General features: G+C 36.5%; 1 protein-coding gene and 1 pseudogene across 1 annotated transcript in view; both read left to right on the forward strand.

Moving 5' to 3' along the window:
- Nucleotides 1-22,727, forward strand: part of TENM1 (teneurin transmembrane protein 1) — a 703,022-nt gene that overhangs the window by 487,292 nt on the left and 193,003 nt on the right. The gene's annotated exons all lie outside the window — the stretch shown is intronic.
- Nucleotides 10,756-11,719, forward strand: LOC123827728 (annotated as a pseudogene).

A 22,727-nucleotide genomic window follows, 5' to 3' on the forward strand; every position in this document is an offset into this window, starting at 1 on the left:
GTATAGCATAGTGGTTAAACAATCATATGCTTTACAAAGTGTTCCCTGTGATACTTCCAGTACCCACGTGGCAAGATAAGAAGCCATAGTTATTATCTTACCCTTTGCGACAGCATGGATAGACCCAGAGGGTATTATGCTCAGTGAAATAAGTCAGACAGAGGAAGACAAATACTACATGATTTCACTTATATGTGGAATCTAAAGAACAATATAAATGAACAAACAAAACAGAAATAGAGTCATAAATACAAAGAACAGACTGAGGGTTGCCAGAGAGGTGGGGTTTGGGGGACTGGGTAAAAAAGGTGAAGAGACTGAGAAGTACAGATTGGTAGTCACAGGATAATCATGGGGATGTTAAGTACAGCAAAGGGAATATAGTCAGTGACACACCATATTTTTTATATTCCTGTAAGTTAGGGTGGGTAATTGCATACTTCTTTGGCAAATGAGGGCACGGACTCAGAAAGAATAAACCATATATCCAGGCTCACGTGGCTAATAATTAGCAAATCTGGGACTCCCAGTGGGTCCCTTGACCAAATATGAGATGGTTTGACTCCATGAGAGAAGCCATAGCCATAAGTCTGCAGGACCTGAGGAGGGCTATCGAAGACAGGACATTGTGGACATCACTCATTCATAGGGCCATCAGGGGTAGGACTGACTCAATGACACATAACACAAACAAAGAACTCTATCCCTTTAAGGAATGAAATTTGGAAAAAAACAACGCTATTCTGTTTGAGGAAGCCAACACTTGAAGATCTCTTATACATAGACATTTAAAAATATGCTATTGAACCTAATACACATTAGTACTCTCTTATGTCATTGTTAGCTACTGAAATAAAAATATAATTAAGAGATAATGCGAAGGGAATGGAAGGGACCTATGTACAAGAATTCCTATTAGAGCTGAGTGATCCAAACATCAAGGAAAAGTAGAGCACCTTCATTTCTGAGGAGGACCTGCTGATTTTTGAGATGGCATCATATTACTGTGTCTTTTTTCTATTATGCTGAATAATTTATGTAGATTAAATAAATTCACAACAGACTGTTAGTACAAAGATATCAGAATAAAGGAGGAATATAGTCAAATTAAAGGGTGAAAATGTTATTGTGATAATGTAATGACTTTATTAAAGTGTAATCAGTGTATATTATAAAGCAGATAGCTTAAATGAAAAAATTAGAGACACATTTATTAGAATAATATCCCAATTTAATGCTGACTGGGGTAAGTATGGGTTATAAAAGTTATTTTTCTGCTTTACTCAACTCAGATCACTGAAAGTCAGTGACAAGACATCTAAAATTTCTTGCATTTCATTGTGATGTACACTTGTACTTATAGTACAGCAATAAACTGTCTGGATTTAGATGGTACTTCAAACAGAATTTCCTTTATTTCTCCAGCCAATGAGACTTACTTAGAATATAAACTCCTAAAAACTGCTGTAGGGCATCCAACCTGATCTCAAATGCAGTCCAGTATAGGTGTTAAAAGTATGGTCTCTGAAGTCATACTGTGTGGTTCAAATCCCTACTCTTTGCCTAGTAGAAATAGGACCTTAGGCACATTGCTAAGCCACAGCTTTCTCACCTGTAGAGTGGGGTTAATAGCAGTACCTCTGTCATAGAGTTGTGACAACTAAGGTAAAGAATTCATTTAAAATCATTGAGCACAGTGCATACTATCTAAAATTCCCACTAAACTTTAGCAATCGCTATTACTATCATTATCCTTACATAGGGCCTAGAGATCTACAGGTCCAAAATACATTATGTGGTCTTGATAACTACAGTGGAACCGCTATTCATTTAAATAACAATAGAAATTTATTCTTTCACAGTTTTGGAGGTTAAAAGCCTGAAATAAAGGTATCAACAGAAGGAAGCACTCCCTCTGGAGGCTGTGGAGGAGAAATCCTTCTTGCCTCCTCCAGCTTCGAGTGGCCATCAGCGCTCCTCTGTTTATGACTACATAGCTCCAGTCTATGCCTCCATCACTGCGTGGCATTCTCTCTTCTTTTCTGTGTCTTATAAGGACACTCATCATTGGATTTAAGGTTACCAGGTTAATCCAGTATGATCTTCATTCCACATTCTTAACTTAATTATATCTTCAGAGACCCTTTCTCAAAATAAGGTTACATTCCAAGTTGTAAAGGTTATGACAAGGACATTTTAGTCAAACCACTATACTCAGTAAAACATATTTAGTTTTATTTCCTCTGTCTGTATCACCCGTTAGAGTGATACATCCAGGCAAAGGGTGTGTCTTAGTCTGTTCGGGATGCCATAACAAACTACCACAGACTGGGCAACTTATAAGCAAGAGAAATTCATTTCTCACATTTCTGGAGGCTGGACAGTCCAAGATCAAAGCACTGGCAGAATCAGTGTCTGATGAAGGTCTACTTTCTGGCTTCACATGACAGAAGGGTACAAAGAGCTCACTGGAGCCTTTTTTAGAAGGTTGCCAATCCCATTCATAAGGGCTCCACTCTCATGATCTAATCATGTCCCAAAGCCTCCAGCTCTTACCATCCACTTGAAGATTATGATTTCAATATATGAATTGGGGTGGGGGAACCTCAAATACTTAATCTATAGCAAAGTTATATTATTTCATCTTAGATTTTACCATGTCAAAGACATGATGTCATCAAAATTATAGAAATACCGAAGTTTATTTTCACTGGCCTATAACCGCCCCAGAGCTCTTGCCTTTTCCTGTGTGATTCTTTCTGTCCTTGTTCCTCTCCACTGCACATAGCACCCTCATTCTGCCTAGGACCTCCATCTCCCACCCCACCCAGGTTTTCCTTACCCTGAGCAATATCTCAAACTCTGAACTTATTTTTCTCCTTTCAGCTTTCTAGTAATCTTATCATTCATTTTAACAATGTTTGGTTACCACACTCTTCCAAAACTCTGGTGAGGAAAATAATATAGGCATTATATAATTAAGTTTTGTGAAAAAGAAACACTGGCAAAGGGTTCTTTTCACTAGACCAGTCAGCAGTTTTTGAACTACAGTTCTTGGCAACAGAAACTTCCAGTTAAGCCTTCCTTAAAACCCTGATAGATAAAGCACATAGAAGTAGAGTTGCCCATGAGCACCTGGAGGTATCTGAATTGTAATGGGATAATAATACCTTAGTTGTTGAGACTTCAGACACTGCGAGCTTTCACTCCAAAATCAAAAAACGTAACCCATTTCTAATGATACTGAACAGATAGGCCCTCCTCAACCCGCAATCTATAATTATGTGCTAGCACTTTAAAGTTCTGATTAATGATCCCAAATGATAAACAAACAGAAGAACATTATTGTAATGTATTGAGAAGAGTAACATTTTCAGCTTGGAGAGTATGCAACTGTATGTTTACTTCTGACACCTCAGAAGTTTTTTGAGTTATTGTTTCAGTGTTTTCCGCTGGTCAGTAAAAGGTTACAGAATTTCTATATACATATATAGGAGTCCTTTTAAGAGAGAATACACAAAAGCTTATTTCTTCCTAGTTCCAATACAAATTGTCTATGGTCTATCATTCCAATTTCTCCTGCAAATACCATAAAATCCCCTGCCCCATTGGACATCCCTGGCTAAACTTCAACAGTGAGTGATGTCAACTATTAGGCTTTTCCTGGATATCAATATGTTACTGATGTTAAATAAAGGGCATCTGTAGAATATAATACATAAAAAAAAAAAAAAACCTGTTAGGCTTTTCAGTGTGTGTACCCAACAACCAAGTCAGTTGGGAAAAAAATCCCAGTATGGATGAATTGATGCTAAAACAAATTCATGGTCACCAACCTCATCTGGGCCCTCAAACACTGTCCAGTATTATTACGACATTTTTTTCAGGCTACCTCATTCTGTCATCCTCTACAGCTAATTTTTCAGTTTCTCTGCTTTTCTCAAACTTCCAACTTCCCCACTGTCCATTCATTCTCAATGTGAATGAAGCCTTCTGCTGCTGCACAGAGGAAATAACCATCGCATGAGAACTCCCTCCATTCCCTTCCACCAGATCTAAAATCAGATTGTGTCTGAACCTGTGCTCTCTTTCTTCCTCCTGCTACAATGCAGGAAGTGTCCTGTCAAAGGTCAGTTCCTCCACTTGTGCTCTACATCCCATCCCTGTTCTGCTTTCTTGCATGGGTAAGTTTCACTCCCAAGTTTCCACTAGAACTTTGTTGAGAACTTTTAAACATGATCTGATCTCTCTCACTTGAAAAAAGAGTTTTCCTCCCACATTCTCCTCTTGCTAGCTAATCACCTCTTGGCTCCCTTTAATGATTCAGTGTCACATCTCCACTTACTTACTCTTCATTTATCTTTTTATTTTGAAATAATCACAAGCTGGCAGAAAAGTATACCTTATTTTCGGACCGTAAGACACACATAGGTTTTAGAGGAGGAAAATAGGAAAAAAATTTTTGAAGCAAAAAATATGGTAAAATATTTAATAAGATAAATAACATAATATTTCACCGATGTAAATGTAAAAAGAACTCAACAGCAGCATTAACAACCATTATTCCTCCCAAATTGGGGGGAGGGTGAGTCTTATAGTCCAAAAAATATGGTAAGTACACATACACATTTTTCCCCAGAAACATTGAATAATAAGTTGGAGGTCTGTTTGCCTCCCAAATCTTTTATTATTTATTTCCTAAAAATAAAGGTATTTATGAGATGGATGAATGTATGCAAAGTTGAAAGGGAGGAATACGGATCCTCACAATGACAAATATTTGGCTAAAAGATAGACATTTGAGTCAAAAATTTAGATATATCCAAATATATACATTTTATATAAATATAGGCAAATTATCTTTGTCAGGCATAAGAGCCATTGTGATTGGCTGGCTTCTAATAATTTTATTTTGTATCATTCAGAAATTACTCTGTGATTTTGAAATCTTCTCTTAACTCTGTTGCTCAAAAAATGAAATTGGATTGTATCCTGGGCACAGCATGAGGGTAATTTAAAGAACCTCTGAACATTTTAAAATTATCATGCAAGCTTATTAAATGCAATGTATATTTAAATTGAAAAAAAACTTTCTTTATTAAACCTAGATAGGTGAATTTTTACAGCTTCCAGCACTAAAATATATTAGATTTGAGAGTCAGGTTAGATTAATTTCTAATCTTTATGGAGATCATTTTTATTAAAAAGTGGAAAGTTAGGAATTTGACAGTTACAGGGTTTGGATAACTCTAAAAGGGTCATCATTTAAATTTGCAGGGAAAGTAAAATCAGAGTGCTTTCACGATAAAGGTGATTTGTTTACTTTATATGCTCATTTTTAAAAGCTGTTTTAATATTTAGGCTTGTTATGGAAAATCTCAAATGTGGTTGAATATATTAAAACCTAAAGAGTTTTGCCTTTCATTTCTTTTTATGAGAGCCAACCAAATAAATCTTGGCCTAGACTTCAATGCTAAAATGAAAAAGATTAAGGGAATGTTTTCACTTACAACGTATGTGATCAAAATGCTTGTTGTTTATTTGAGAATACATTGTATAATTTTCAAGTTAGCTGAATTGTTTACTTTTCTAAAAGAGTATTTCACATAATTGTGACTTACTAGTTGATTATTTATATTTCACGTTCTTTCAATTGAAGGACACTTTGGTTTCTTGGGGTGGTTGAATTAGAAGTGCATAAAAACATTGTTTTCCCCAGGAGATGGCTAACAATAGAGTGGGAGGAAGCTGCCTCTCTCCTTTGAATTTGGATTGCTCTTGGTGTTCTTGGAAGTTGGAAACCAAACCACAAAGAGAATACAACACTTTCCGCTGCCAAAAGAGCAAGAGCTTTTGTCTAGTGTGTTTACTGGTAGTTTACAAGTAGCTGGGGGGGTTAAACTTGTGAAAACTGACTTTTGAAGTCTCAGCAACAGTTAACTATCCTCACATTGTAGGCCTTTAACCCAATGATTGCATAGAATGAAGTACTCACTAAATGAAGATAAGAATGAAAATGGAGATTCAGGTGTTTACTTTTGAGTAACTACCAGAGAACTTCAGAAAAAAACTTTACCAAGCTCACATGAGAAAAGGCAACCCTGCTCATGGTCACTGAGTTTTATCTTGTTAGTGTTAATCTCAGCCAAGTGCCTAAGAATTAACACTATCTCCTTTCCTGCCTTCTTTTTTGTATCCACAGTAGCCGCGTGGGCCTTTCAGTGTACCAGCTTAGTAAACATCTATCACTCTCCGTCTTGTACCAGCATTTTAGATTCAATGCATCCAAAACTAACACAACTCTTATCCCATTTAATCACTGCCTTTCCCACACTTTCTGATTTCCCTCAGTGGTACCCACATATTTCTATATTGACCCAGACTGAAAATTTCAGTGAGATACTTTCATGCTTATCAGTAATTTATTTCTTATACATATACTAAGGTCCTATTATACCCTGAGCTACATGGGGTACTTGATTAATGTCTACTAAATGAATTAGTGAAATAATCTCACATTTGTGTATTGAGTGTTTATCATGTGTTAGGAAAATGTAAGAGAGAGAAAAATGATTGAGAATCAACTACTGCCTTCGTTACCTTATAATATAGTAGGGGAAATATGCATATATATATATAGTCTTTCCAGAAGGTACAATATTGTAGGGAGAATATATAGAGAGAGAGGTCGGTCTAGAAAGTATCCAGCCATATAATATGAAAAATAGAAACATTTATTGAAGAAGATATGAGAAACATTGTACATTGGACAATGACACCTCAGTCCTCTTCAAAGCAGGCACCTTGGGACCTCATACAGTTCTCCCAGTCACCATCAGCAGTCCCATTGTATTGCCTGAATCTCATCAACCATCTGATATCTCTTCCGTTTCAAAGGTGACTTTAGTTTGGGTAAAAGCCAGAAGTCACAAGGTGACAAATCTGGGCAGTAGGGGGGCTGAGTCACCTGGGTGATTTGATGTTTCATCAAAAACACTCTGCATGAGACATGATGCATGAGTGGGCACATTGTCCTGATGAAGCTGCCAATCACCAGTTGCCCACACCTGAAGCCTGCTGAATCATCTGAATAGTTTCCTCAGAGGAATGTTCAAGCTTAACACAAAATTTGTTACAGATTTGTTGCTTTACTCGCTCAGTCATTTTGAATATGATGGCCACACAGTTCACATGCTCACTCAGCAACGTCTACCTCCCTCACAGACTAGTACAGTGAAATCATCATTGTTCACACATGCACATTCCAATCCACTCTCCTGGGCCGCCAGTTTACATGGATGTTGAGCACAAGCTGTTCTCATTATATTAACAATGGCTGGGCAGACTATATAGTCTGTCCAGAAGCAATAGGAGGCTTTTGAGAGGTTAGAGGTGAAGGCCCTGATAAGCATATTAGAAACAGATAATCATAACAGCTAATATTTACATAGCATTTATTATGTACCCAGCATGGTTGTAAGCACTTTTCTTATATATACTCATTTGATCCTTACAAGAACCCCAGTTTATAGATGGGAAGCCAAAGCACAAAAAGACTTAGTGACTTGCCCAAGGTCAATGGCTGAACTAGTATTCCAGCCGAGGGTATCAGGCTCAGAGGCAAGGCTTTTAACTACTATGCTGTAAAAGTGAGGAAGCAAGAGAAGGAGGGACAGAGGAAGGTGAGGGTACAGGGGGAGAGAGAGAGAAGTGGAATTGAAAACAGAAGAACTGAAAGGCCTGACTATATATGAACATACAGGAAAAAGAAAATGAAAACATTATGCCAAGGCTCCTAGCTTTAGAAACCTGGAACATTATTATGTTATTAGCAAAAAAAGTGAAGTCAGGGTTTAAAAAAGGATTATAAATAGAGATTAAAAGGTGGGTTATAAACATACTAAGTTTAAGGTGCTGGTGACCTAGCCACATAGACATATAATATTTCTAATATTGAAAGTCAGTCAAGGACTTCGTCTAAATATATCTAGATTAATATACTGCCTACACATAACTTTCTTACAGTAAGCACAACCTCACCAGAGTGTTGATATTATGAGACAAGGATAGACACGAAGTCAAATTCTTTATTGCATTATTCATCCTTAGAAGAATGAATGAATATGGCAGCTTTTGGGAAACATATAAAATGTCTCTTAAAGTTCAGGTGACAGCAATACCCATATAGCCTTTTAAACATTTTAATGATTGCCATACAGCAAAATTATAAGTAAAAAAAAACTAAATATTAAATGGCACCAACTCGTGCATTGAAATGATATATAAGGGTGTTTATATGCTTTTTTCTTCATCATGCAGAGGATTTTGTTGACAATGGATTCTTTACATTTCTTTCTCCCTGTCATATTTATTTATAGGGGTAAAAATAAACTGTAGGTGCATGGTCTGCTAGGCAGTGATGGCAGCTTTGTACATATTCATGTAGCCCTTCCCCAGGTCTTTGACAGAAAACTGCTCTCCTGCCTCTGTAATGCCTTGAACACACCTGCATTAACAATGCAGGAGCCCGCCATGGTAGCGGAGGGTTGCCTGATGACTGCTACCATTGTCTCTCACACAGACTCCAACTTGACTTTATTTTCTAAAGCTGAAGAGCCCTTACCAAGAGTGTTGAATGAGGGGGAAACATGTCTGTAAGCTCTCTTTCATTTGGAGTAATTTTTTAGTCTGCATGAAGTGTCCTTCCAACAAACAGCTTTGGCTTTGCCACTGAGGTATACTGTCAGATGTATTTTTGGACTTGAATATATCTTTGAAGATCTCTTAGTCCATCATCTGTAGAGCTGGAGGGAACACAGACCTTTATGTGCTAAATTGGAAGGCATAGTGCCTTAGAAAAACACTGTGCAGGAGTTTTAGATGTGCATCAAGGGGATTGATAGAATCCATTTTGGGGAGAAGAGACATAATATCAAAATTTTTTTTCAAGAAGGAAAAACAAGTCTAATAACAGTCAGAGAAAAGGGAGAAAGTTCTTGGTGTAATTTCAACATTACGTCAAACCATACCAAAAAGAGTGCTAAACTTTCTGTATAAAGAACAGCTTCCTAACTTATCAATAAATACCTCTTAAGTAGCCTCTCTGAGCCAGAACGCAGTAACAATTGTTCCAGTAATAGTGTATATACTATTATAAGTGAGAGCATTGTTTTATAGAGGTCAAGGACACGAGTTTCATACCCTGATGAGCCAGTTAGGCTTGCCCTTCTATGTGGTCACAGACTAAATAGGTACCAATGATGATAAGTAAGTCTAAATAAAAAGCTGTGGACAGACCAATACAAACTTTCCCACAGCTAAATGATCAGTTCAGAGCACATAGCCTACGAGTAATAGAAGGTCAGGAGTTTACAAAGTTAACATTTTCTCATTACAGATGATGGTTTTACCCTAACAATCTGGTACCTACTTTTGTTTCACAAAAGTGAAAAGCATTTGTGAAACAAGCATCTAGATTTCAACATTCTTTGGCAAGTGGGGATACTATTGGATAGGCAAGTATGTTGGGTTCATAATCAAAGACTCGAGACACAGTCTTGAGTTTCGTAGGCATAAATGAGTAGAGGTTCACCTCAGCCTCAATGTGTCCAGCTTCTAATTGATCAGTGGGCCAAGGAAAATATGACCTCTAAAGTTATGGGAGAATATTTTACTTGACAAAAAAAAGAAACAGGATTTATTCGAAAGTAAAGATTCAAGATATTGAAAAGAGCCATGGTGACTATTTTATCAAATTCAAAGGTTGTAAACCAGGCATGATATTTTTCTGTCTTGTCAGGTTTGTCCAGATTTACTGAAGGGCGTTCATCATTTTATAAAAGAAATCCAAGGCATGTGATAAGCACAGTCCACAAGACATTAAGCTGAAAGTCAGTTCAACTCTTGATCATCAAGTACTAGATTCCTTCATATTTTTCCTCTTATCCATCAATAATTTGAGACTCATCTCAAGATTTTTATAGGATGAAGTGTTTTGTTCTTGTTCTTGTTATTATTGCTCTGCTTGTGTGTAGCCACCTGTACAAAAAGAGGTGGCTAACATTTTGTAATCTCTTCAACCAGATTGTTGTTCAAATATAAGATCTGGTTAAGATTACTAAAATATATTGAAGGCCATTGTAATGCTGGAGCTGAGCAAACAAGGGTTATGCTTATGTCATAGGTCTTCTCTGTTAAAATGAGAGATGCACCATTACGTCTCAAACACAGAAAATATAACATAGCCATAGTGAAACCAAATGCTTTTCATAGCAAGATGCTTGTAAAGATCGGGTGTTATTGAAGTTAATTCTGTGCAATGAAATAGAGACATTATTAACTAATATTTTTCTGAATGCTGTTCAGAGAAACAGAAAAAAAATATGTGTGCATGAGTATGTGTTCTGTAAAATTAACCATTGTTCGTAATACTCACACTCTGAAGTAGTATGCCTACCACTGAGGAATGGAAGCTGAAAGTAATAAAATAAAATGATTCAAATATTTCAAAAAAATACTGAGTAGACAGCCTTTTGTTCTTAATAATATTTATTATTCTCAGTTGACTCATTGCTTGATTTTAGTGAAGTCTGGTATACACTGTGAAAACTTGTCCAGCCCGTAAGCAGCACTGCCCATATTACTTAATCAATTTATTGTCCTTTTTTCCTAACTTGTACTTCCCACATTAATTACACAAAACAATGAAAAAATTCTCATAGTTCCTCCAGCAAAAATTGTATTATAGAAGTCACCATGCTGAGGGTAGTGTGGCGGCAGGGCACTGAGTTCCATTCGCACCCAGGCCCCAGTCCTTGGGCTGCCAGGTGGAGGGTGTGCCCTGCTTCCATCCCACCACCAGCACCTTCCCTTACTTCCTCACGGTCTCATCCTCTTGGCCACCTGCGGATATGCCATCCAGAACCCCATGCAGCCCAACCAAGAAGATGACCCAGCCCCTTCCACACTGCTCAAAGATTACCAGAACATCCCTGGAACTGAGATGGTTGATGATGTTGTAGAAAGACTCTTGTCTTTGGAAATGGCCAACCAGAAGAAGAAGCTAAAAATCAAATAAGAGCAGTTGATGAAAAAGATCATGACAAACCCTGAGGACACCAGCTTATCAGAGGCTTGAAGTGTTTCCTTGATGGTCAAGATTTACAGTTATGAAGAACACATGCAGAAATGCCAAAAAGACAAAAGCCCATTGGCCAGAGGAAAAACATGCTCCAAAAACCTCCATAAGACCAACTCTAATGTCTTTGAGAAGACCTGCAAGGAACTGGGGGTTGAGTACATCTTTCCCCCTCTGTGCTACCGAAAAGCCCACCTCTGCTGGGTGACCAAGAAGGCTCTGTGCATGTGGGTTTTCCAGGGGGCTCAAAAGCTGAAGAAGCAAAAAGGGCTGAAATGCTGCAGCAGCAGCCCTGGCTACATTGCTCAGTTACTTGCAGTGTTGTCCTGTACACCAAAAGGTTGCAAAATCAATCCCCAGTCAGGGCATGTAATGGAAGGCAAACAATTAATGCTTCTCTCTCTCTCTCTCTCTCCCCCCCCTTTCTCTTCAATAAATATATTGTCAGATGAGGGTTAAAAACAAACAAACAAAAATGCTGCAACAGCAGCCCAGAAACAAGGCCAGACAAACCCAGAGCTGGACCAGAGCAATCAAGGAAAACCAATAAATTTTGTTACAGTTAAAAAAATCGTATTTTAATCTACAAACAGAAGGTCTCTGTTCAGGTTCATTCGTTCCCAACTCTTGGTTTTCCTTATTCTCACAGCCTGGTTCCCTTTGATTTTTAACTGATTCTATTAGATGCTGGACAAGTAGGCATGTAATAACTTCTCAATTTTTTAATTAATTCTTACATAAAAATATCCTTTCCTTGTTTAGAATGTCGTATTACTGAAAATTTTATGAAAATGTACATTTTTTAACCTAAGTGATATCCAGGTTTAGGATTTTGGGGGTGCCCATCATTGTCATTGTGTAATACTACAAACAGCCAAAGTGACAAGAATAACAGAATTTACTGGGAACTTTTGTCTAAAAAATATGTCTCAGAGAAATGGTTCTCAGGAGACCTCTGAAGGATTTACTGTTCAATCAAATTGTTCTTTGTCAGCATGCAACAAAGAAGTGTTCAGTTGTATCCTAGTTCAATTTTTACAAGTGGTATTCATTGTTGACATGTATAAAGAAACTTATTAAAAATGAAATATCTCAATAGAACTTTAAAGTAGCTGCCTATATTTTTCATGTTCTTTTCTGATACATTTGCACAGAAGTGTTTGTATTTTAGAATTCTTCTGTCATATTTTGTAGCCTGTAATGTTAATGTAGTTTCAACCGCATAGAAAATATTACACATAGAGTAGAGCTTTTCATGACACAAATATATTAGAGCAAATATCCCTTCTATCACATTTATGAATTATACAGTTGCCAGCATCTGTTTTCTGTTAGTTCTTCCCACAACACCCGTCTTAGAATCAGTCCAAAAATTCCATTTGGAACTGGATACAATTGCAGGAATCTTGATGCATTTCACAATGAAGAATGCTTATTGCGTAGGATCTGCTTCTCCATCTGTAGTAATTTATTTCTTCGAGGATTCTCTTATTCCTGAGGATATTCCTTCACACCTGGATGTTCATGGTGCTGAGACTGTGTATCACATTAGTGGTTGTGGCTTGTATCTGGGGAGGGCTTTGAGTTGAGGAGTGCAAGAGTCAGGTTAAGTCATATCTTCAGTTATTTATTCAATGGAGCTGTCCCTAAAGACATGTTTTGCACTGATTGTTTCATTTCTTTTCTTTTATTAAATATTTCAGGCATATAATGAACAACTTTGAACCCACACTCTAGCTTCAAAAATTAACAAACACAAATGAAGTCCCCGTGGTCCCATTCCCCTCCCTCTCTGCAGTGGAAACAACTATCCTATATTTAATCATTCTTGTACATATTGTTAGACTTTTACAAATAAGTATATACCTGTAAAATACATTATATTGTTCTGTATGTGTTTAAATTTTATATGAATAACTTACTTTCTCCCTTCATAATTGTTTCTAAGGTTTTTTTTTCATATTGAGGCATGTACCTTTACTTTATTCAAGTTAACATCCATATGTTTTATCCTGTATAAATGCGCCAAATTTTATATATTCATTTTCCTATTGATGCACATTGCACATTTAGGTTAGGATGCATAGACACCACTGAATATGCTTCTTCCAAATGTTTTTGGGTATTCTTAGTTTTTTCTGTTCCATATGGACTTTAGGATCAGGTTTCCAAGCTCTGTGAAACATGTTGAGGTACTGACTAGAACGACGTTGAATTGACAGAACTAGTAGAGGAAAATTGACATCCTAATGATATTGAGGCTCATGAGCCATGAACACAGTATGTCTCTCCATTGCTTGAGTCTTTTTCCATGAAACAATGTTGATTTGTTTTGAGAGGTTTATTATTGTGACTGAGATTTTTTTTTGAGTGAGATTTGTTTAAATTACATGCTCTAATTTGGCTATCCCTGTTATGCATATCCACGTTGCTGATTTGTTTTCTGTTGATCTTGTACAAGTCCAGCAACCTTGCTATCTCCTCTTCTAGTTTTCATCGTTTCCCTGTATACTCAGTTTCATTTCTTTCTTGCTAGGTATTACACATGTTATATTTTTGATCTCCACTACAACAGTAAGTTAAAACCAGTAGTTAATTGTAGTACTTCTGTCTTTAAAGGGGTGCCTTCTATTATTTTATTACTAAGTGTAATGCTTACTTTAGGATATTTGGTAAATCACATTTATCATATTCAGTTAAGTTTCCTTCTAGTCCTACCTTGTTAAGAGGTTCTATCATAAATAGGAACTAAATTTTATATACTACTCTTTCAGTATATAAGATGATAATTTGGTTTTAATCAATTATGAAGTGAAATTACAGTGAAATAGATTAATTCAATGATGAAGTACATTAATAGATTTTCAAAACTTAAACCATCCTAGAATTCATGCCTAATTGGGGTGTGTGTGTGTGTGTGTGTGTGTGTGTGTGTGTGTGTGCGCGCGCGCGCGCATTGCTAATTTGATTTCCAGATCTTGTATTGGAAATTTTTGCAGCTGTCTTTATGAATGAGATTGGACTATTTAAAAAGTCCCATTTCCTTTACTTACCCCATTTTGGAGCTTGTAGTAGTCTCACAAAATGATTCAAGAAAAGTTCTCTCTTTTCATAAACTCTAGTATATCTTAAAATAGAGATTTTCTGTTTCTTAGAAATTTGGCAAAATACCTAGGCCATTTTCACTGTCTTTAATGTGTCTTCAGGCTTTTGATTTCTTATCTATTTTTTTCCTTGAAAAAAGTCTACTTTTTTCTAAAGTTTCAAACTTACTGGCATAAAGTTGTTCATAGCACTCTCTCATTTATTTTTATATTTTAATCTGTAATGTTTATTTATATCATTTCCTTTCTTTTGTTCTTGTTCTACCTTGCCAGAGCTTTCTCTATTTTATTATTTATGTCAAAGACACAAGGCTTGGTTTTATTGATCTTCACTATTGTTTCTTTGTTTCTGATTTCATTAACTTCTGCTCTTACCTTTATCGCTTCCTTCCTTCTAGTTATATGCAGTCCTTTTCCAACTCCTTGAGTTGGATACTTTTGTTCATTAAATCTCTTTTTATGTTTTAATTTGTATTAAATTTATTGGGTTGACATTGGCTAATAAAATTATATTGGTTTCATGGGTACAGTCTATGACACATCATCTGTATATTGTACCATGTGTGTTCACCACCCCAAGTCAAGTCTCCTTCCATCACTATTTATTCCCCGTTACTCTCTTCTACCTCCCTCCACTTTCTTTTCCCTCTGGTAATCACCATACTGTTGTCTGTGTCTGTGAACATTTTTCTTTGCTTAATCTCTTCATCTTTTCTACCCAGCCCTTTGTTCATTAATTTTCCATATTTCTTCTTTTCTACCTAATGTACTTAAGGCTGTAAATTTCCTTTATGTTACTGTCTGAGCTATATCCCGCAAGTTTTTATAAATAGTATTTTCATTGTTATTCAGTTACTAATTTCCAGTATAAGTTTTAGGCAGTAAATGAATTATTTTTAAGAACAGTTTCCTGCATTTTTCATTTGCTTTTTGCTTATTGATTTCTGATTTTAGTGCATTTTGCTGAAACAGCATGATCTGTATGATGTAGAATCTTTGCCATTTGTTGAGCCTTGCCCTGTGATCTAATATTTGTCATTTTTTGTAGGTATTGTGTGTATTTTAAAAGAATATGTATTGTGTGCACACCTGAAACTAATACAAAATAATATTACATGTAATCTGTAATTGAAAAAAAGTTAAATTAAAAATGTATGTATTGTATAGTCATAGCTTTGGGATTCTTTATGTATCCACTATATTAAAGCCACTAACTGTATGATTCAAACTTTCTACATCCTTGCTAATATTTTTATCTCTTTATAACTGTGAAATTTTCAATTAGTCTTATTATCAGCCTGTCAGTTTTTGGTATGTGTATATATATTGAAGCTATATTTTCTTACAGAGTCTGAATTATTGCATCTTCCTCATGATTTACCCCCTTTATCATTATGTAGTGACTCTCCCTATTCATAATCATGCTTTATGCCTTGAAAACTATTTTGTCTGATAATGTTATAGCTACAACATGTTTCTATTGGTTAGTTCTTTTCTCGAATGCCCTTTTCCTTTTGTTACTAACTTTTCTGTAGTAGTAATTTTCTGCACATCTCTTATTAACATAAAGAATGTAACTAGATTTTCTTTTTCACTCAGTTCCAGAGTCTCTCTGTTTGAAATTGCAAATTCAATTTGTTTGTATTCACTGGGATTACTGACATGTTTAGATTTATATCTTATAATCATCTTTTATGTCTTCTAGTTACAATATTTGTTTTTTCTTTGACTTTTTTCTCCTTTCTGTTTTTTCTTTCATTTACTGATTTAACAGTCATTCTTTTTCCTCCTCTTCTGATTATGAATTGATATATTCTGTTTCTGTTCTTTTGGTCATTATGTTTAATTTTTTAACATTTTATTAAAATGTAACACACACAGAAAAGCACAGAAGTCATAAGTGTACAGCACAATGAATTATCCAAGTATGAAACACCTGTTAACCACTACCGAAGTCAAAATATAGGCCACAAACCCACAGAATTGTCCTTTGTGCTCCACCCTAATTATTACTTCCTCCATCCTTCCTCCCCAAGATAAATATCCTGATTTCTAATACTTACCTGCTTTCTGAAAATTTTAATAATAGAACCTTACCATATGTATAATTTTACATCTGATTTCTTTCACTCAACATTATTTTGGGGGTGGGGAGTTCATCTATATTATGGCATGTTGCTGCAGATCATCAATTTACATTGTGATATACTATTTGTTTGCAAGATTACCACAATTATCTATTCTGTTGTTGATGGGTATTTGAGGTGTTTCCATTTTTTTGGCTAGTACATATAATACTTCTATGAACAATCTTATACATAGCTTTCCGTGAGCATATGGTTGCTTATACTTACATTGAATAAATACTGAGAAGTAGAATCGCTGAGCCACAGGGTATACATATATTGACCTTTAGCAGATAATGTCAGAGTTTTCCAAAGTGGCTGTGCCAATTTACATAGTCAGCCCATAGTGTATGGGATTTTCTACTGCTTTAGGTGGCCACCAACACTTACTACTGTCAATCTTTTAGATTTTAACCATTCTTCTAGGTGCATAGTGGTACTTCATTGTTATTTTATTTTGTATCTTCCACATAAGTAATGATGTTAAGCATGTTTTCATATACTCTTCTACATTTGAATATCCTGCTTTTAAAGTACCTCTTCTGGTCTCCTGCCCATTATTCTGTTGGCACATGAGTCTTTTTATTATCAATTGGAAGAACTTCTGCCCTGGCTGGTGTGGGTCAGTGTATTGAGTGCCAGCCTGCGAACCAAAGGGTTGCCAGTTCAACTCCCAGTCGGAGCACATGCCTGGGCTGCAGGTCAGGTCCCCAGTAGGGGGTGTGTGAGAGACAACCACACATTGATGTTTCTCTCCCTCTTTTTCCCTCCCTTCTCCTCTCTAAAAATAAATAAATAAAATCTTTAAAAAAGAACTACTTTTTTTGAATTGTATGTGCTGTGAATATATTCTACCATTTATAGTACGTTTTTGTGTTTATCTTTTAATGAGAAGTCCTTAATTTTCATGTAGTTCAAGTTATTATTTGTTGCCTTCATAGCTGACATTTTCATGTATGGCTTAAATGTTTTTATATTCTAACATCATGAAATAGTTTTCTTGTGTTGTGCTTTAGAAGTTTTGTAGGTTTATATTTACTACATTCTATCTGAAATTGATTTTGTATATGGGATAACGTGAAGATGAATTTTTTTCTAATGGGTATTTGGTTTCCCATAACCATTTAATTTAAAACAGTAGTCATTTCCCACTTGCCTGCAGTGCCACCTTTACCATAAATCAAGTATCCTTGTATGTTTTAGTAGCGTATGTATTCTACTTGGTCTATTTACCATTGTGCCAATACACAGTGTCTAAATTAACATTGCTTTATAATAAATCTTGCTATTAGCTACAGTACATCCTCTCACCTTATTCTGCTTCTTTCTTTACTGATCAGTATTTACACACATGTACAAACACAGACATAACAACAGCCAAGATGTTGATTGAGAGGTTGCATTGAAGTACAGAACAATTTGGGCAAAATTGGCATCTTTCCTTTTAAATTTTTTAATTGATGAACTTTCTATAGCTTTTCATTTATCCAGATCTTCTCTAATTTTCTAATAACTTTTCTGTTTTCAGTTGAAGTCTTGCAAATTTATTACTAGATAATATGACAATGAAATTATGGTAATTTCATTGGACATTATAAATGGTATTTTCTTTCTTTTTTAATTATATTTTATTAATTATGCTATTACAGTTGTCCTGATTTTTCCCCCTTTGCCCCCTTCCACTCCATCAGACAATCCCCCCACTATTGTACATGTCCATGGGCCATGCGTAAATTCTTTGGCTACTCCATTTCCTATCCTGTACTTTACAACACCATGGCTAATCTGTAACTACCTATTTGTACTTCTTTTTTTTTTTGAGATTTGCATTTTATTTATTTATATTTAATATATTTTATTGATTATGCTATTACAGTTGTTCCATTCCCCCTGTTTATTCCCCTTCACCCTGCATACCCCCTCCCACCCACATTCCCCCCCTTTAGTTCATGTCCATGGGTCATACATATAAGATCTTTGGCTTCTACATTTCCTACACTATTCTTAACCTCCCCCTGTCTATTTTCTACCTACCATCTATGCTACTTATTCTCTGTACCTTTTCCCCCTCTCTCCTCCTCCCACACCCATGTTGATAACCCTCCATGTGATCTCCATTTCTGTGGTTCTGTTCCTGTTCTAGCTGTTTGCTTAGTTTGCTTTTGTTTTTGTTTTACATGTGGTTAATAACTGAGTTTGCTGTCATTTTATTGTTCATATTTTTTATCTTCTTTTTCTTAGATAAATCCCTTTAACATTTCATATAATAAGGGCTTAGTGATGATGAACTCCTTTCACTTGACCTTGTCTGAGAAGCACTTTATCTGCCCTTCCATTCTAAATGAGAGCTTTGCTGGATAGAGTAATCTTGGATGCAGGTCCTTCCCTTTCATGACTTGGAATACTTCTTTCCAGCCCCTTCTTGCTTATAAGATCTCTTTTGAGAAATCAGCTGACAGTGTGATGGGAACTCCTTTGTAGGTAACTGTCTTCTTTTCTCTTACTGCTTCTAAGATTCTCTCCTTAATTTTAATCTTGGGTAATGTAATTACGATGTGCCTTGGTGTGTTCCTCCTTGAGTCCAACCTTTTTTGGGACTCTCTGAGCTTCCTGGACTTCCTGGAAGTCTATTTCCTTTGCCAGATTGGGGAAGTTCTCCTTCATTATTTGTTCAAATAAGTTTTCAATTTGTTCCTCTTCCTCTTCTCCTTCTGGTATCCCTATAATTCGGACGCTGGAATGTTTAAAGATGTCCCAGAGGTTCCTAAGACTCTCCTCATTTTTCTGAATTCTTGTTTCTTCATTCTGTTCTGGTTGGATGTTTCTTCCTTCTGGTCCACTCCATTGATTTGAGTCCCAGTTTCCTTCCCATTACTGTTGGTTCCCTGTACATTTTCCTTTATCTCACTTAGTGTAGCCTTCATTTTTGTCATCTAATTTGCGACCAAATTCAACCAATTCTGTGAGCATCCTGATTACCAGTGTTTTGAACTGTGCACCTGATAGGTTGGCTGTCTCTTCGTCGCTTAGCTGTATTTTTTCTAGAACTTTGATCTGTTCTTTCATTTGAGCCTTTTTTTTTGTCTTGGGGCACCTGCTATGTATAAGGGGTGGAGCCTTAGGCATTCACCAGGGCAGGGGAACTCACGTCACTGTGTTGTGAAGCTGTACATGGGGAAGGGGTCGAGAAGGAACAATGACACTTGCTCAGCTCTCTGCCAGATTTCAGCCACTTTCCCCGCTACCCACAAGCAAAGTGGGCCCTTCTGGTGCTGATTCCATGTGGGTGGGTTTGTGTACATTCTAGGGCCCCATGAGTCTCTCCAACGAACTATCCTGTAAGGCTGGGAGTTTCTTCTGCTGGCACCTCAGACTCCACAAGTGTTTTCAATCAGTGGTTTGAGGTTTTATTTCCCCAAGCTGGGGCCCTGGGCTGTACAGTCTGATCTGCTCCCCCATTTCCTCTGGTTTATCTGTGTGCGAATTTGGGGCTGTCAGGTCTACCAGCCGCCTTGTGCACCAAACCCCGCTCCACAATCTTCTGCTTTGCTGGGTCTGCCAGCCACAGCTTTGCCGAGAGTCCTCTCTGCCCGGTTGCCGGACTCTGCCCCTCCTACCGGTCTGGATGAATGTATCTTCTTTAACTCCTTGGTTGTCGGACTTCCATTTAGTTCAATTTTCTGGCAGTTCTGGTTGTTTTTTGTTATTAAATTTGTTGTCCTTCTTTTGGTTTCACAAGGAGGCACATTGTGTCTACCTACACCTCCATCTTGGCCGGAAGTCTTGTACCACTTCTTTTTTATCCATTCATCTAGTGATGGACACTTAGGTTACTTCCATATCTTGGTTGGCCACTGTGAATAATGCTGCAGTGAACATATGGATGCATATGTCTTTTCTGTTTAGTGTTTTGTGTTTCTTAGGCTAAATACCCAGAAGTGGAATTGCTGAGTCCTTCTTTGTCTCTTGTTATATCCTTTGTTTTAAAGTCTATATTGTCTAGTATAAGTATTTCTACCTCAGGTTTTTTTTGTTTGTTCATTTCCATTTTTATGAAATATCTTTTTTTATCCCTTAATTTTCAATCTGTGTGTGACTTTTGATCTGAAGTGAGTCTCTTGTAGGCAGCATATGTAAGGGTGTTTTTTTCTTATCCATTCGGCCAACTTATGTCTTTTGATTGGAGCATTTCATCCCTTTGCATTTGAAGTAATTGTTAATAGATATGTATTTATTGCTGTTTTATTATTCATTTGTTTTATTTTTTCTTCTTCTAAATAAAACCCTTTAACATTTCTTGTAATACTAGTTTGGTGGTGATGAACACCTTTAGTTTTTTCTCATCTGGGAAGCTGTTTATCTGTCCTTCGATTCTAAATTATAGCTTTGCTGGGTAGAGTAATCTTGGTTGCAGGTCCTGACTTTTCATCATTTTGAATGTTTCATGCCAATCCCTTCTGGCCTGAAATGTTTCTGTTGAGAAATCACCTGACAGCTTTATGGGAACTCCCTTTTGTGTAACTAGCTGCTTTCTCTTGCTGCTTTGAAGATGCTCTCTTTGTCTGTAACCTTTGTCATTTTAATTATGATGTGTCTTGGTGTGGGTCTCTTTGGGTTAATCTTGTTTGGAGAGCTCTATTCTTCCTGGAATTATATGTCTATTTCTTTAACTAGGTTAGGGAAATTTTTAGTCATTGTACTTCCAATAAGTTTTTAATTTCTTTTTTTGTTTGTTTTTTTTAAGATTTTATTTATTTATTTTTAGAGAGGGAAGGGAAGGAGAGAGAGAGAGAAAGACATCAATGTGCAGTTGCTGGGGGTCATGGCCTGCAACCCAGGCATGTACCCTGACTGGGAATCGAACCTGCGACACTTTGGCTCGCAGCCCGTGCTCAATCCACTGAGCTACACCAGCCAGGGCAGTTTTTAATTTCTTGCTTTCTCTCTTCTCCTTCTGGCACCCCCATGATGCAATTGTTAGTGTGCTTGAAGTTGTCTCAGAGGCTGCTTATACTACCCTCATGTTTGCGGATTTTTTTTCTTCCTGCTGTTCTTATTTGGTGTTTTCTGTTACCTTGTCTTCTAAATCTCTGATTTGATTCTCTGCTTCATCTACTCTACTGTTGATTCCCTGTAAAGTATTCTTCATATCAGTTATTGTATTCATTTCTGATTAGTGATTTTTAATGTTTTTATCTCTATTTTTATGTTTCTTATCTATTTGTTGAAGTTCTTACTAAGTTTCTCTACTCCTCCTCAACATTCATTAAGCACCCTTGTAACCAGTAGTTTTTTGTTGGTTTTTTAATATATTTTATTGATAATGCTATTACAGTTGTCCCAATTTTTCCCCTTTTACCAGCCTGTGCCCAGTACCACCATTCTCTCCAGCAATCCCCAACTTAGTTTGTATTTATGGGCCATGCGTGTAAGTCTTTTGGCTATTCCATTTATGCTGTTCCTAAAATCCCCCTGTCTATTTTGTAACTACCAATTTGTACTTCTTAATCCCTGTACTTTTTCCCCCATTCTCCCCTTTCCCCCTCCCAGGTTATAACCCTCCATGTGATCTTCATATCTATGATTCTGTTCCTGTCCTGTTGTTTGCTTAGTTTGTTTTTTAGATTCAGTTTTTGATAGTTGTGAATTTATTGCCATTTTAATGTTCACAGTTTTGATCATCTTTTTCTTATATAATTCCATTTAACATTTCATGTAATAGTGGCTTGGTGATGATGAACTCCTTTAGTTTTTTTTCTTCTCTGGGAAGCTCTTTATCTCCCTTCGATTCTAACTGATAGCTTTGCTGGATAGAGTAATCTAGGTTATAGGTCCTTGCTTTTCATCACTTTGAACACTTCTTGCCAGTCCCTTCTAGTCTGCAAAGTTTCTTTTCAGAAATAAGCTGAGAGTCTTATGGGAACTCCTTTGTAGGTAACTCTCTGCTTTTCTCTTGCTGCTTTTAAGATTCTCTCTTTATCTTTAACCTTTGACATTTTAATTATAATGTGTCTTAGAGTGGTCCTCTTTGGGTCCAACTTGTTTGGGACTCTGTGCTTCCCAGACTGGTATATCTATTTCCTTCACCAAATTAGGGAAGTTTTGTTTCACTATTTTTTGAAATAAGTTTTCAATTTCTTGCTCTTTCTCTTTTCTTTCTGGCACCCCCTATGATTTGAATGTTGGTACAGTTGGAGATGTTTTAGAGCCTCCTTAATCTATCCTTGTTTTTTTTTTCATTCTTTTTTCTTCTCGCTCTTCTGACTGAATGCTTTTTTCTTCCTTATGTTCCAAATTGTTGATTCTCAGCTTCATCCCTTCCACTATTGGTTCCCTGTAGGTTTTTCTTTATTTCAATTA

This window comes from Phyllostomus hastatus, unplaced genomic scaffold (genome assembly GCF_019186645.2).
Source record: "Phyllostomus hastatus isolate PE091 unplaced genomic scaffold, TTU_PhHast_1.1 phas_contig_90, whole genome shotgun sequence".
In the NCBI taxonomy this organism is placed as follows: Eukaryota; Metazoa; Chordata; class Mammalia; order Chiroptera; family Phyllostomidae; genus Phyllostomus; species Phyllostomus hastatus.